Source organism: Epinephelus lanceolatus, chromosome 22, assembly GCF_041903045.1.
Source record: "Epinephelus lanceolatus isolate andai-2023 chromosome 22, ASM4190304v1, whole genome shotgun sequence".
NCBI lineage: Eukaryota > Metazoa > Chordata > Actinopteri > Perciformes > Serranidae > Epinephelus > Epinephelus lanceolatus.
The window spans coordinates 36,693,511-36,709,474 of NC_135755.1; the positions used below are offsets into that span (position 1 = coordinate 36,693,511).

General features: G+C 40.9%; 1 protein-coding gene across 12 annotated transcripts in view; it reads right to left on the reverse strand.

The window, feature by feature from the left end:
- camk2d1 (calcium/calmodulin-dependent protein kinase (CaM kinase) II delta 1) overlaps window positions 1-15,964 on the reverse strand; it is a 225,957-nt gene that overhangs the window by 111,833 nt on the left and 98,160 nt on the right. The gene's annotated exons all lie outside the window — the stretch shown is intronic.

Sequence of the window (15,964 nt, forward strand, 5' to 3'; positions counted from 1 at the left end):
GTTGTAATGGTTTTAAGCCTGTTTTTGCAAGCAAAACTTAACACACACATTATCACAGTTAACCATAGAATGTAAATGCACCGTCCTAACCAAGCTAGTAGGGTTAGTTTGAGGCTTCAATAAAGGAGTCCTCAAACCAATGGGTGACTTCACAGTGGATATGTCCATTATTCTTTTTTTACATTTTGGCTTGACCTGGGCTTTAACCACCGGACATAACAAACATGAAAATGATATCAGCTTTAGCAAGTTAATGTATTATGGATGTCACATCAAGCGCTGTCTGCCAACCAGTGTCTGTGTCTGAACCAAGGTTTGTTGGGGAAGGAAACAACACTTTATAACTACACTGAACAATCAAATTTTAACTGTTTGTGTTTGCAGCTCAACCAGACTGAGTGGTGTGTCATCTCAGCTAAAACAATCACACCAGAATCTCCCAGTAACACTTTTCTGCAAATCATATGAATTATTTGAGTTTATCAAATATATAATTTTGAATCAGGATCTCCCGTATTTGGAGTAGGTACCTTGTGAAAAACAAGATGAACAAGTAAGTAGTAGTAAGAACAAATAAGTAGGCTATACCTGTTATTTTCAGTGTGTCAGATTAATTTAATCAGCATGTCAAATCTGCTACACACCTCATTTGAAGGTTTCAGCTGCAGATTGCCAACATTAATTTGACTGGCACTCATCTCTGAGCTGTAGTGATTTCTACCTGTGGTTACTAAGACATGCTGACTGCTAAACCTAAATGGATTTGATGAGGGATTTGAAAGGATTTAGATTTGATGCCTGGATTTGATACTGGTTTAATCTTTAATAAAATGCTTTTGAAACACAGCCCTAGACAAGTCAGGTTAGTAAATATGATCAATTACCACAAGTCAGAGTCACCACAATGTAACTTTAACAGGCACAACAGAAAGCTCGACTGCCATTGATTTTGGCTCTATGATTCAATAACACACACAATGCCTGATTTGTGTTTGGCTTCTTATCACGTCAGCATGGAATACATCATCTGCATTTTCCTTGAATAAAAAAAAGACTCCATTGGTAATTCAGCCGACAGTGAGAGACTGCTTTTCATGTGAATGTGTGAGACTGTGTGAATGTGAAGTAGGGTGCTTCTGGGGAAAGCTCATTCCAATTTCAGAGCTCAAGAAAAGTTAGAGACAAACAGACCTGAGCATGACAAGATGAATAAAAAGATTAAAAAAGATTCCCTGACATCTCTGTTAGCTCGTCTGCTGACTGACATCTGAGAGATCTACCACCACAAGGACCTTAGAGAAATGAGGGCTTTCCCAGCACTGGATGCTGTGTGAATGGAATAGTAATGAGACCAGTGCTACCAGCTACCAGACAATCGCTATCTGATGAGACAGGTCGGTCTCAGCTGGTGAGTAATAAGAATCTCCAGTGATGGATTCAATGCTGGAATCAATCAGTATTCACTCTGAGATCCTCTTATAACATACACTGTTAACACACAAATCCTAAACAATGTTGTTTGTATTATTGTTCTATTACATCAAGTTTTAAAGAAAATCTATTTTTTTTTTCTTTTTAGCTTGGGCCATTGATTATATTGGTGATAAGAACATTGTAATATTCACAATGTTTGCTAAACCCCTCCCCCTGTATAGACCACTTTGGAGTCGACATCACGCTTACGTCACCGCAGTTACCTGGTGGCAGAAAAACACCGGAAATACCTTGTACATCAACGGAGGAAAACGGAGAGCTCACGGGGAAAATAAAGATAAAAGAAGAGGAAATGTTTTGTTGTGCTGTTGGGTGTCAGAAAAGAAATGGTAAAAACTGCAAACTTAATTTTTACCGTATTCCGTCACTGAAGACGCCCTTTGAGGCGAATAGGAGACGTTTATGGTTACAAGCTATTAAACAAATGGACTGGAATGATGAAACCATCCGTAATTCTCGACTCTGCAGTGCCGATTTCATATCAGGTAAGATTTTCTCAGCTGTTTATCACACACAAAGATGTAGTCAATAACAATAAATTAGTAACAGCAGCACTCACAAAACAGGCATCCCCAGTAGGCTATACCATTGACTAAAGTTAGCAACATTAGCGTGTAACGCTAGCATGTAAACAAACTAAATTGCTCATAGACAGTTTAATTAATCCCTCGGGGGGAAATTTCAATGTCACAGCAGCAATTTAAAATACACAAAATAGGAGCTGCTGCAACAGGCTGCCGTTCACACAGCGCCAGGAAGGTAGGCAGGTTATGATTGTTCTGTTTTCTGTTAACACAATGCCACATTTTATTGATGTTTTGGGGGTCATTTTGATTTCCTTTGAGGCCGTTGCGTGCACGTCCCTGGTTCCGAGGTCGTATGTTGCCCATGTCTGAGGTCTGACTAGCGAGGTTACATTAAACAACACTTACCCAGCCATACAACTGCTGTCAGTATATAGTTGGTCAACTTGTTCAGAATCGCCCACGTTTTGCACATCACTGTTTTGGGTTTTGTGTCCTTGTCGCTACGTAGCGCACAAAAACCATCAGATAAATCTCGGTATTCAATATCCTGGACATGACCGCAAAGTACAAAATTATGATAAGCATCAAGGGATTAATATGCCTTGAGTTTTTATGTGTATAAACGCTGGGTTTCTCCACAAGATATAAAAAAATGTCCGGCCACTGTAGCTTCGGCCATTTCATTGGGACCCGACAGAAAGTACAGGTCAGGAAACCTCACTCCGTTGCTAATTGTTAGCTTATTACAGTAAGCTAACCTGTCTTCCATTGACAAACCCTTAAAATAATCCGAGGCGTATGCATCTTCCATATTCCTTATGATTCTTGATTTTTGCCCTCCTGCCTGTACTGTTGACAGTGGAACTGTCACAGTTTCTGCCACCAGTGAGGCCCCGCCCACCTCACTGTTTACCAACACCGAAATGGTCTATAACTGGAGTTTAAATAATGGTGTGTTTTCTTTAGCCTCTAGAAGAGCATACTATCACAATAATAAGGTGTTCATTAGATATGTATTGCAATTTTCAGGTACTGGGATTCTACAAATATTGAAATTCAACATTACGATTGGTTCCCTGGTGGGTCACAGTCCCAAAGTGGGTCATGGATCCATTCTGAATAAACTGCACTGTAAAAAACAAAACAAAAAAAACACACCTTATTTTGAAGTACAATGAACTTTCAGCACAGAGCTTTCATTGCCATTTCCCACTGTACGGTGAGTGACTAATGGACAGCTACGTAACAGAGACAAACAGCAGGACAAACAGGTGTGTACGGTGGCCAAGATAGGTCACAACTAGTGATGTCATGAGAACCGATACTCGCAATACCTTCCAAATCCATGATGAAAATACTCATTTTTTTTTAAAACTGGAAGAACCAATATCAGCGTAAGAATCAGTGCTACGACTCTTCCAGAACTGATGGTGGCAGTATACGCCATATAGCATTACAGTCCATGCCTACATTCAGAGCGAGGGGTTGACGAGGAAGAGGAAAGAGTGGCTGCCTGCTAAAGCCCACATTCAGAACCAGTCACGGCCGCACTTTAGGCAAGAAAATAGATCTACTAGCAATATATGCAGTTTTAAACACCAGTTTCTCTGTTTATTAATTGCTTTTAACTCCTTCCAAATTGCTTCTGAATTGTCCGTGCCGAGCTTTGTCCAGACTCCGGACATCTCCCTCTCTCCCCTAGCCCCTCCCCTGGGAGAGAGTCCGGTGGTCTCCTATGAGCCCAGCCTTCAAAACATGCAACACGTTAAATGTCATTCAGTTCATCAAAAATATTCCAATTAAAATCAGTAGCATAATAAGCAGATATGTTCCATGTTATTTTGTTTAATTTCAACAACACAGAGAACAGCTTGAACAAGCTGCGTGTGAACGATCAGAGATTTCACTCTCAGCAGTACGTGACTGCGCATGCGCATCTACTTCCGAAACACAGCAGTTGGGGTGCGTTTGAATATCAATCTGTTGATAGAGATGTTATTTTATATGCAAATATTTTAATGAGGTATTTCTTGTTTAAGTACATGGGATTTTAGGATTTTTTTAAAATCGTGGTATCAACTTTGGTATCAAGAATCGTGTAATTTTACTGGTATCGGCACCAACTACTGAATTTTTGGTATCGTGACATCCCTAGTCACAAAAGGTGCAAATTCCACAACATCCGCAAATCCACAGAACACACGCACATTGAGAAAACACCCCCAAATTCAGAAAACACATCAATTTAGCAGCACATACGCTGCAAATCCTCACAACTCAAGCAAATAAAAAAACGCTGCAAATCCTCACAAGCAAATGAGATAACGCGATGCAAATGCTCACAACACAGGCAAGAAGCTGAACGCTCCGCAAAAACGAAAACACACGCCAAATTGAAGATGACAACAGAAAAGTTTCCAGGGGGACCATTATCAGTGATGAACTTACTGGTTGTTGATTTTTCCAGACTTTCCTCAAGTGCGGTCCGAGCATCTAAGTTGTTTTCGTGTTCATCCGAATACCAAATCTCGCATCCACGTTTTTCTTCAAGCGTCTTTTCCTCGCGTCTTAGCACCGCCCTCATAGGACACAGGGGTGAGATACGAGGATGAGACGCGAAGACAGAAGAAACGAGGAGATGTATATTTCGAGAAATGAGACGTCTTTTCCACCTCCGTTTCTAATGTTAGCAGCAGTGTTGTTGTCAGGAGGCTTTATTAACAGCTATAGAAAGTTTTAATGGAGTTTGTGTCTGCACACACAATGTTATACATACATATACAGTACAGGCCAAAAGTTTGGACACATCTTCTCATTCAATGCGTTTTCTTTATTTTCATGACTATTTACATTGTAGATTCTCACTGAAGGCATCAAAACTATGAATGAACACATGTGGAGTTATGTACTTAACAAAAAAAGGTGAAATAACTGAAAACATGTTTTATATTCTAGCTTCTTCAAAATAGCCACCCTTTGCTCTGATTACTGCTTTGCACACTCTTGGCATTCTCTCCATGAGCTTCAAGAGGTAGTCACCTGAAATGGTTTTCCAACAGTCTTGAAGGAGTTCCCAGAGGTGTTTAGCACTTGTTGGCCCCTTTGCCTTCACTCTGCGGTCCAGCTCACCCCAAACCATCTCGATTGGGTTCAGGTCCGGTGACTGTGGAGGCCAGGTCATCTGCCGCAGCACTCCATCACTCTCCTTCTTGGTCAAATAGCCCTTACACAGCCTGGAGGTGTGTTTGGGGTCATTGTCCTGTTGAAAAATAAATGATCGTCCAACTAAACGCAAACCGGATGGGATGGCATGTCGCTGCAGGATGCTGTGGTAGCCATGCTGGCTCAGTGTGCCTTCAATTTTGAATAAATCCCCAACAGTGTCACCAGCAAAACACCCCCACACCATCACACCTCCTCCTCCATGCTTCACAGTGGGAACCAGGCATGTGGAATCCATCCGTTCACCTTTTCTGCGTCTCACAAAGACACGGCAGTTGGAACCAAAGATCTCAAATTTGGACTCATCAGACCAAAGCACAGATTTCCACTGGTCTAATGTCCATTCCTTGTGTTTCTTGGCCCAAACAAATCTCTTCTGCTTGTTGCCTCTCCTTAGCAGTGGTTTCCTAGCAGCTATTTGACCATGAAGGCCTGATTGGCGCAGTCTCCTCTTAACAGTTGTTCTAGAGATGGGTCTGCTGCTAGAACTCTGTGTGGCATTCATCTGGTCTCTGATCTGAGCTGCTGTTAACTTGCCATTTCTGAGGCTGGTAACTCGGATGAACTTATCCTCAGAAGCAGAGGTGACTCTTGGTCTTCCTTTCCTGGGTCGGTCCTCATGTGTGCCAGTTTCGTTGTAGCGCTTGATGGTTTTTGCGACTCCACTTGGGGACACATTTAAAGTTTTTGCAATTTTCCAGACTGACTGACCTTCATTTCTTAAAGTAATGATGGCCACTCGTTTTTCTTTAGTTAGCTGATTGGTTCTTGCCATAATATGAATTTTAACAGTTGTCCAATAGGGCTGTCGGCTGTGTATTAACCTGACTTCTGCACAACACAACTGATGGTCCCAACCCCATTGATAAAGCAAGAAATTCCACTAATTAACCCTGATAAGGCACACCTGTGAAGTGGAAACCATTTCAAATGACTACCTCTTGAAGCTCATGGAGAGAATGCCAAGAGTGTGCAAAGCAGTAATCAGAGCAAAGGGTGGCTATTTTGAAGAAACTAGAATATAAAACATGTTTTCAGTTATTTCACCTTTTTTTGTTAAGTACATAACTCCACATGTGTTCATTCATAGTTTTGATGCCTTCAGTGAGAATCTACAATGTAAATAGTCATGAAAATAAAGAAAACGCATTGAATGAGAAGGTGTGTCCAAACTTTTGGCCTGTACTGTATAATGATAAAGATACAGTTATCACATAATGTTATATATACATATATAATGATAAAGATGCAGATACAGTTATCAGTAGCAGAGCAGCAGTGTTTTCTCTCTAAAGAGCACCTGCACATGAACAACAACCTCTGTACTATATTCATAATATATATTGTGTCCTGCTCAGAGTCACACATTGGGTCTCCTTCATGAAAAGTTAGTAAATCTGTGTGTAGATTTGCACATAAAAGCCTACGCTACTAAAAACCTACTCCGGATTCAGGAACGCCGCGAGAAACTCAGATTTGATTGTAAACACGTGTGTATGATCATGAATACCAATCCATCGTAAAGTGACAGCATGCTCCTGGTAATCAGCAATTAGCATAAATCCCCGCCCATGAATAGCCAATGAGAGATCAAAATAATTTTGGGTGAAGTGGACTTAAGAAAAAACATTTTATTTTCTTCAGTTAGTAGTGATGATGTGACAGAGACAGGCAAAGCAAGGCCTGGAGGGAGGATACCAGATGCTGTTAATGTTGTCTCCGTAGTACAAAGAACCATGTCAGAGGTGAAGCATAACTGGTTTGATATGAAACTGGAGGCAAAGAAACGCATAAGCACACATACAAAAAATACAGCGGTCACCAAACAAACAGAAGATTCATTTGTGGGGTTTTGAATGAAGTGGGAACGGGAAACCAGAGATGTTTTGTGCGTAATGGATAAACTCTAAATCAGTGATGGCTGTCAGAATGTAGAGCCAGCGCTTGACAGAGCGAGTGTTTCACTCATATTTGCGACTAAAAATAGGTGTGTGCGAACTGTAAATTTTGTGCGCATAAAAAAAAAAAAATCAGCCAAAGCAGCCTATATTTTTGTCAATAAAAAAATATGATAATCTAACCGCAAATGTTGGAGGAACTCCAGCCGCCTTCCCTCTTCCCCGTGTGACACGGTTATGGGCGGTTTTCCAAGCCACTGTCGGCACAATGAATATAAGTCCCACTGTCGGCTGGGTGGGAATAAGTCTAAGTGTGGCGGAGAAGAGGGACCGGCGGGAAAAGTGGCGGACCTCCGGGGAAGGCTGCTCCGTTCTCCCCGCAGTTAGGGACCACCACGGTACTGCTGCTGGGCAGGGTGGAAATAAGTCCTGCAGAGTTTCAGAGGACCTGGAGAATGTTTTAGGATAGTAATAACATTATATCAGATAATCATATTGCAAAGATAATATATATAACATTAAAGACAAAATTAAATTGTAATACTTTTTCAAAACTTGATGATTTTACCTTTCTGTACATTTTGTATACAAATTCATTAAATAATTTTGCTTGTAAATGTCTATTTGCATCACGTTTATTACGGAAAACACATTATTTGATCAATTTACATTGTGCCCCTAAAGTTCTTTGTGCGCGCCTTACTTTTTCAACTTAGGAGCACATGTGCTCCTTGGGAAAAAAGTTAGCGTCAAGCCCTGAGAGCTATTTAACATTTATTTTAACAAATGATACGGATAACATATAGCCTACAGCAGTTTTGTAGGCATCGTCTTCAAATTTTTTTAATCTTAATAGCCTAAAACTCTGTTTTATACAATGTAAATTAAACATTTTTCAAATCAGATTTATTCATTCAAATGATCAAAAAGCCAAAAAAAAACAAAAAACATATTGTCTCAAATAATTCTTTTAGCTGGAGCGTGCTCCTTCGTGGCTCCATCACCTGCTGCTCCTGCTGCCCCTGCTGAACCCAGGCACCGAGGCCGAAGAGGCTGTGATCTGGCTGTCCTTATGGATATTTTTATTATCATCATTCAACATGTAGAAAGAACTTGTAATCTATTGAGACGATTTACATAGATAATTCACAATCATGAACCTAATCTAGATCTTAAACCTGCTAAATGCCAACTAATTTAACTAAATGTGCTATATTTTTAATATTTTTGTCATGTTTAGATTACGTGTTTCAAAGGCATCTGTGTATTGTGTACATAACAGAGTGCAATACAAATTAAAATTGTAATTTCCAATAGTGAAAAGCAATATTTATGTGCTTTACTAAATTTACACAAGCACTACGAGTGGTCAGGAGCAGTATTAGATTTTGTCAGTAGCTACGAAAAGATCGGACCTTCTAAAATATTGATGAATGCGGACATGCACATAAATTTCCGTCTGCGAACAGTTTACACACAAATTCCTTCTGCTCACGTTCCATGAATGAGACCCAGTGTGTTTATATGATTTATTCATTATGTGCATCTGTATTTATTGATATTCTGATTGTGAGTTCATTATTCAATAACCCAGAATATGATCACGATGCCTTTGAACACTGGAAATAATGTATTAGGCCAAATGTTTCAGGGAAAATGAAAATTCTGTAACTCATCAACCCAATGCTCAGGAATGATCAGCCTCAGTATGACTGAATGGAAATGACAGTCAATAACTGGGTTTCCATGCAAATGTATTGCAAATTTTAAGCAAATTTTGTGAAAATGTGCAAAAGAAAATGTGAATTTATGCACGTTTCCATTCATTATTGTTTTGCGAGTACTGGGAGTCAACAGGTCGAGCAGAAGGTGGCGCTTCTCATGAAAAATAAAAATGCAAAAGAACACCCGTAGAAAAAGAGGGCACCGTGAGATGACGTTATTGAGAGCGTCTCATGTTCACAACTGATGTAAACAATTACCGGCACATCCATGACTACGACAAGATGGATTCCTTGAGAACTTCTTGGCTATTGCGAGAGCTCTCATCACACTCATATCAGCGTTGTCAGCGTAGCCTACATAATGCCGTGATGTCTGTGTTGGTACACCAGGCAGCGCACATGATGCAGCGGTATTCAACACATCCAGTCTATTCAGGTAGCCTAAGTTGTGAAATAGCCTACACTCACCTGACACTGTAGTAATTACCGCTCTCTAAGTTCACACAGGTGTGTGTGTGAAGTAGAAGTAGGATTCGGTAGCCTATATCATTGTTTAATTGCTAAATCTGTTTCCATTGCCATATTTCGGCCTTTTTTCGAATCTCTGGCATTTCCATTCAAGTTTTTTTCGCAATTGTTGAAAATGCGAATAAAAATAGGTGGATGGAAACCCGACTAGTGATGTAAAAAGTGTTTCTTGCTGACAGACAGACTCTCTGACAGACAGACTATTTGATTGTATCCATAATTAAAGTTGATGAGGGAAATAACAGATCGTGAAGAGAAATATCTTTCTAATAAATGAAGAAAGTCGTTTGTTTCCTTTTCTTGTTCAGATTTTTAACTCAATGGTGAATTAGAACACAAATAAAATATAAAACATGGCAGTGATACATTTGAGTTTAATCTCTTATCTGTCTTCACTCTGTAGGAAACAGTGAGGTTGTGATGCATCAGATCAGTCTGATCAGCTGCAGCGCTGTGCTGTCCAAACAATAACTGATATCCAATCAGGGGGTGTATCAGTTGGTAAAAGACTAGTCTGAGTGGGCGGAAGTTCGCTGCATAGATCAGCCTCTCATTGGGCGGAACGAGCCACCCGCTGAAGTCCCGCCCTACCAACTCCGGTTGTGAAGTAGTTTTCAACTGTTTTCAACACGTCCTTTACTAACTTTTGTGGTGTTTGATCTTGGGGGGATGTAGCCATTTTTCTGCCATGGTTCACGTCCTGTAGGTGATATTTTTGTGGGCGTGTTACACCAAAACCTGTTTCCCCCCGACAATATTTTTGCAAGCGCACCATTGCTGTGGCACCGCCCAGAACGATTGTGATTGGTTGAAAGAAATACAAGCAGCCGGAGCGTTTTTTTTCTCCAATCTTAAAGTGAGAGTCAGCCCAGCCAGACCTTTCTTTTCTTGAGAAAGGTCTGGTGAGTGAGACTAGTAAAAGACTAACGTGAATCTGCACTCCTGTATCCTCGCTGCCCTCCCCTCTGAAAGCCTCCGCTCTCCTCGACTCCTCCAAGTGCATTTATCGTATTGAGACGTCCTACCAGATGACGAGTCTCAATCGATTTCCGAGTCAAGTGATCGAGGATAGAGGATGGAGGAGACGAGGAGGGATATTGGGATGAACCCATCAGCAGCCAAAAGCAGGGCCGTGAGTGATTACGGTCCCCCTGGAAACATTTCCCTTGTCGTCTTCAATTTGGCGTATGTTTTCGTTTTTGCCGAGCGTATAGCATCTTGCTTCTGTTGTGAGCATTTGCATTGCGTTATCTCATTTGCTTGTGTTGTGAGGATTTGCAGCATATGTGTTGCGAAATCGATGAATGGGTTTTCTGAATTTGGGGGTGTTTTCTTAATGTGCGTGTGTTGTGTGGATTTGCGGGTGTTGTGGAGTTTGCTTGTGTCGTGACCTCTCTCGGCCACCGTAGGTGTGCTGTCCCTGCAGTGTTAACATTGATTTATTTGTGAATTATATTGGTTCAGGCATCAAAGATTCAAGTTAAAAAGTTAAAAAACAACAACAAAAACTTAAAATTGCCACTCTCAGTTGTATGCATCCACGAATCTGTTTACAGTTTACTTCCATGTCTATGAAAATATGGACGCTTCACACACATCTTTCCCCTGGCAGCACAGAAGGTCTAAACCATTAGCACAGTTTCGTATCTCACCAAATGACGCTGAACGGCCACAGAAGGGTTTTTCCAAAACATTATGATGTCACAGGGAGGGTGACCTCTGATGTTTTAGATATAAAATGTCATGACTTCATCATTTTAACCTTTCTGTGAGAAATTTTGTCACAATTAGCATATGAAGTCCTGTATTATGTCACTCTGACTTTGACCTTTGACCTTCAACCACCAAATTCTTTTCAGTTCATTTGAGTCCAAGTGGTCAATTTGTACCAAATGTGACGAAATTCCCTCAAGGTTTTCTTGAGATCATCAACTGGTGAGGATTATGACTTTTAGCCGGAGACCTGTACACCTCAGTCTCAGGAAAAAAATTGTTGTTTTCCCATAAATATGAACAAATGATGATCAGGTTTTCACTGATATATTGGTATTGGAGTGCAGGCACGGTGCCAGGATTTCAATTTTGGATGGGCCTTTTATTTGCAAATACCATCTTGTTTAATGATCTAGGTGGATTTTTATTTGTTTGGGAGAGAGAGAGAGAGATCTACTGCTGGGTGAGCTAAATTCACTTTTAACAAAAGAGAAAGCAGTAAACTGCGCTGTCCATGCTTATAAGGCAATACACAAAGAATCAAGATTACTTTTCCTTGAAAAGGGAAATGTTTTTTCAGTCTTCGCTGTGAATTAAAATGTTGATATTCAAAGCTAAAAGTAGGCCTTTCAAGCAATTTAAAAAAAAAGTCAAATTAATTACATGCTCCTTGATTAATTAATCTAAATTAATCGCATACATACATACATACATACATACATACATACTCCCTTGTGTAGTGGTTAGAGCACTCGTCGTTCATGAGGAAGGTCCAGGGATCAAATCCGGCTGGGGTCGACGGTCGCAAGAGGTTCCCGCCGCCAAATCAAACAGAATCAGATTTCTTAAGGAGGCTCCAGACGTAAAAGCGGATTTAATCTCTAACAATTAAATGTATTGTTCAACAATAAAATATCTAAAGTTAAACATACCTTTATCACAAACTTTTATTACACTAAGTATAAGTACTGGCAAAACAGAGCTAATATGGTAGCTGTTAACTAAACACTTCTTAAAGCTGCTGTCAAAACTGGAATTACAATGTTGTACTGAAATAAATCCTCGATTACAGACATGGCAACCCAGACCTCTGGTAAATAACCCTCTCTTACATAAACTATTGTCTGTGACATGTCAATGAGTCCATATCTGACACTAGGTCAATAGACGAGCACCCCAAATATCCCACCTATCTTCCATTCGTCTGTCACCCCCTACCCCATCCCCTCATTGCTTATTTTCACCAAAAGGAAACAAAAGGGACTAAACAACAAGTAAGTGCTAGTTTTCACTATGTGGCAAAGGCAGTGCTGAGGTGGTAATTACAGTTTGTTGGCCTTCGTAGCTCCCAGAGCAAGAAGGGAGGGGAGGGGGAGAAGGGTGTGTGTGTGTGTGTGTGTGTGTGTGTGTGTGTTTGTTGCGGAAGGGAGGAGGTAGTCATGTGGATGAACTCCATTACTAGACAGAGCCATTGCACAAGGCAGAGCATAGAGTAATTTGACTACTGAAGAATATGGCTTTAAGCAGAACTTATTTGTTTGGACATACACTTGAGAATCTCTATGCTTTCTAACTTCTTTTCTTGTATTAATCCGGTTGTGGGGACATAAATCTGTTGATGCGTTGTGGGGATTCCCCTCCCATTTGGAAACAAAATCTGGGGTTAGGAATGTATGTCTAAAACATCAGTGGTTAGGGTTAAGGTTGGAGTATGTCTCTTGCGAATGAAATTAGGTTTTCCCCTTTTATTTCCCCCTGTTAAAGGTTTTCATCATCTGAACTGAGGATCTACAGCTGCAGGATGCCTTGTCAACACCGCTTGCTGGATGCCCCAATGTCTTCATTTCAATGAGTTTGGAAGGCTTGCCACTCCCTCACTAAGAACAGGGCCCTGCTTCTGCTCTACAGAGTCACAACTGTTCGCTGTGCTGGCTCAACAACTAACAGTGAAACTAACCGCCATTTGACATCAGGAGAGCAGAAACTCTAAATCAAATCAAATCAACTTTATTTATATGGCACTTTTCATACAACAATAACACAAAGTGCCTCACAGAGGTTAAAAACAACAAAGATCCAAAACAGAAAACAAAAAGAAAAGAGAAAACCCAACCCTCCCACCCCACATAGAGATAGGTAAATATACATATACGCACACACACACACACACACACACACTAGCAATCACTAAAGAGACATGGCCGAGCACCGAGACCCGAGGCAAGGAAAAAGCCACCTCTGGGGGCCATCCACACCGAGAGGGCCCACGGTCCACGGCCACAGGGAGCGCCGCCATAGAGACCTCCCCGACCCGGGCAGACATGAGGCTCCACACCGAGGTGCAGTGCCCTACAGCCACCCACGTCAGAGCAGTCTCCCGACGGCACCCCCATCGGGAGACCAGGAACAACTCTCAGTGTGGTAGGCTCCCATGAGAAAACTCTACACATCTTCAGACTGAAAACTCATCTGTTCAGACTGCACCCTGGCCCACAAAATAAAACATATGTTGTAACGGGCTGGTATTAGAGGGGTGCCAGTCAGAGTCACATCTGACAAATAATAATAAACCTTTTCTTCACTCAAACACAAATAGAAACCCACACAAAACACTTCTGTTTTGAATGAGCAACTCAAAACATAACCCACAATTAAACATTCACAGCACAACTTTCAGTTTTCTTTCATATATTTCACAGTTCATTAAGTTAGGTGTCAGTCCATTTTGTATAATCCAGCCCATTCAATTCAATCCATTCCATTCCATGCACGTAGCGACCATCATTGAAAGAAAATCCACTCTGGGTTTTACCACAGATCCCACCCTACAGACAACCAGGAAGACAATAGTACAGTCTAATGTGTATAACATACAGAGAAATACATTAAGAAATAATTATTCAGACACTGTACCTCCCGTCAGCAGAGTCTGGGTCAGTCTGGGGTGATAAAGCAGTCTTGGAGCTCGTTACTCTGTGGATTTACTAAGTCAGATGTTTAACGCAGGGTAACAGGCAACTGAAAGCTTGTGAACGCTAAAGATGATTGCTCTTACCGTGAGGCGATTTACAGGTGGATTTAACACACGTATTTCTATGGCAGCTAAGAGCTGTCTGTCTGTCAGTGTTGGTCTCTGATTCTCCTCAGTATGTTGTAATAGCGTTATGGGTGGTTTTTGTATATCTTTGCGGGGTTGTTGGCATACTATTATTGGATGAATGGATATGGGCGTGAATGGCAAAGTTACAGCCCCACTGTTGTATGCTTCCATGCACAGTTTACATCCATGTCTGTGACAGTATGGATGCATAACAAATCTTACCCCAGACAGCACCGAAGATCTATACAATCAACACAGTTTCCAGATGGACACCTAAAATTAGCGTCACCAATTAAGTATCTGACCAAATATTTCCCTTTCTGTTCCTAAGATATTACATTGAATGAGTGCCTGAAAATTGTTTTATGCAGAACATTATGATGTCACAGTAAAGGTGACCTTTGACCTTTTGTCATCACTTCAATATTTTATCCTATTAGACATTTGTGTGAAGTTTTGTCAAAATTAGCATATGAATTCTTGAGTTGTGGCCAAAAACATATTTTGTGAGGTCACACTGACCTTGACCTTTGACCTTCCACCACACAATTCTAATCAGTGTATTTTTCAGTCCAAGTGGACATTTGGGTCAAATTTAAAGAAATTCAAGGTCACAGTGACCTTGACCTTTGACCACCAACTTCTAAGTAGTTTAACCTTCAGTCTGAGGGGATGTTTGTGCCAGATTTGAAGAAATACCCTCAAGGTATTCTTGAGATATCACATTCACAAGAATGAGACATATGAGGTCACTTGGCCTCTGACCTATGACCACCAAAATATAAATCAGTTCACCGCTGAGTTCAAGTGAATGTTTGTGCCTAATTTTAAGAAATTCCCTCAAGATATTCTTAAGATACTGCATGAGCTGCTTTCAAAGATGTTAAAAAATGTGATATATATCTGATCACTCGCCATGTGACCCCTGTGAGAACGCTAATACCAGAATTCATATGTTTTTCCCATAATCCATGATTTTTTTCATCATACTAAACAGACGCAAATAACCTACCATACAGTGTCAGAGCAGTCCGTTCAAACTGCAGGAGGCTACTGTAGCCCAACTGCCAGACCCTTTCTGACAGGAACAGCTGGACTACATGCCTTGACAGCGTCTTCGTGAGATGCCGACAGAGAGTTTGGAATGTAGCCCTGGACATCCTAAGGTTTGGATGAACTGTACTTGAGTGAAACCTTCCACATTGCGGCCCCACCACTCCTGACTCCTCCCTAATCCGCACCTCTATTTCCACAGAACTACCAGCAAGAGCTGCTATTAGAGCTAGTGGACCAAAAACCCATTTGTACAACTGTCTGTTATCCCAAAAACAAATGCCCATTGCTCCCAAGGGCCATTTCTCCAAAAATACACTGCGCACTCTCCTGAACAGCCGCACACACTTGTTAAAATACTCTGAGACAGGATTTTATATCTCTATAGCTGCACAAGTTCTCATGGAAGCAATTGCTGTATTTTTCGTCACAGCAATCTCCACACTAGAAATATGGGAATCACATTACCAAAGTGATCAACCAGAAATGTGGGCTTGTATGTATTTGATTGGCCAAAATAGTAACATGCTAGATGACGGCACATTCCAGGCTGGCTTTGTATTCACAATCCTACTGTATAACCAGGCTGGCCTCATTCAAATTAATGACGGGGCCACACTTGTTTCACACAGATCTGAATATGAAGTGATTATTAAGCCCTTTGACTGCAAATTTGTGGTATTTGTGATTTTGGGATATAAAAGT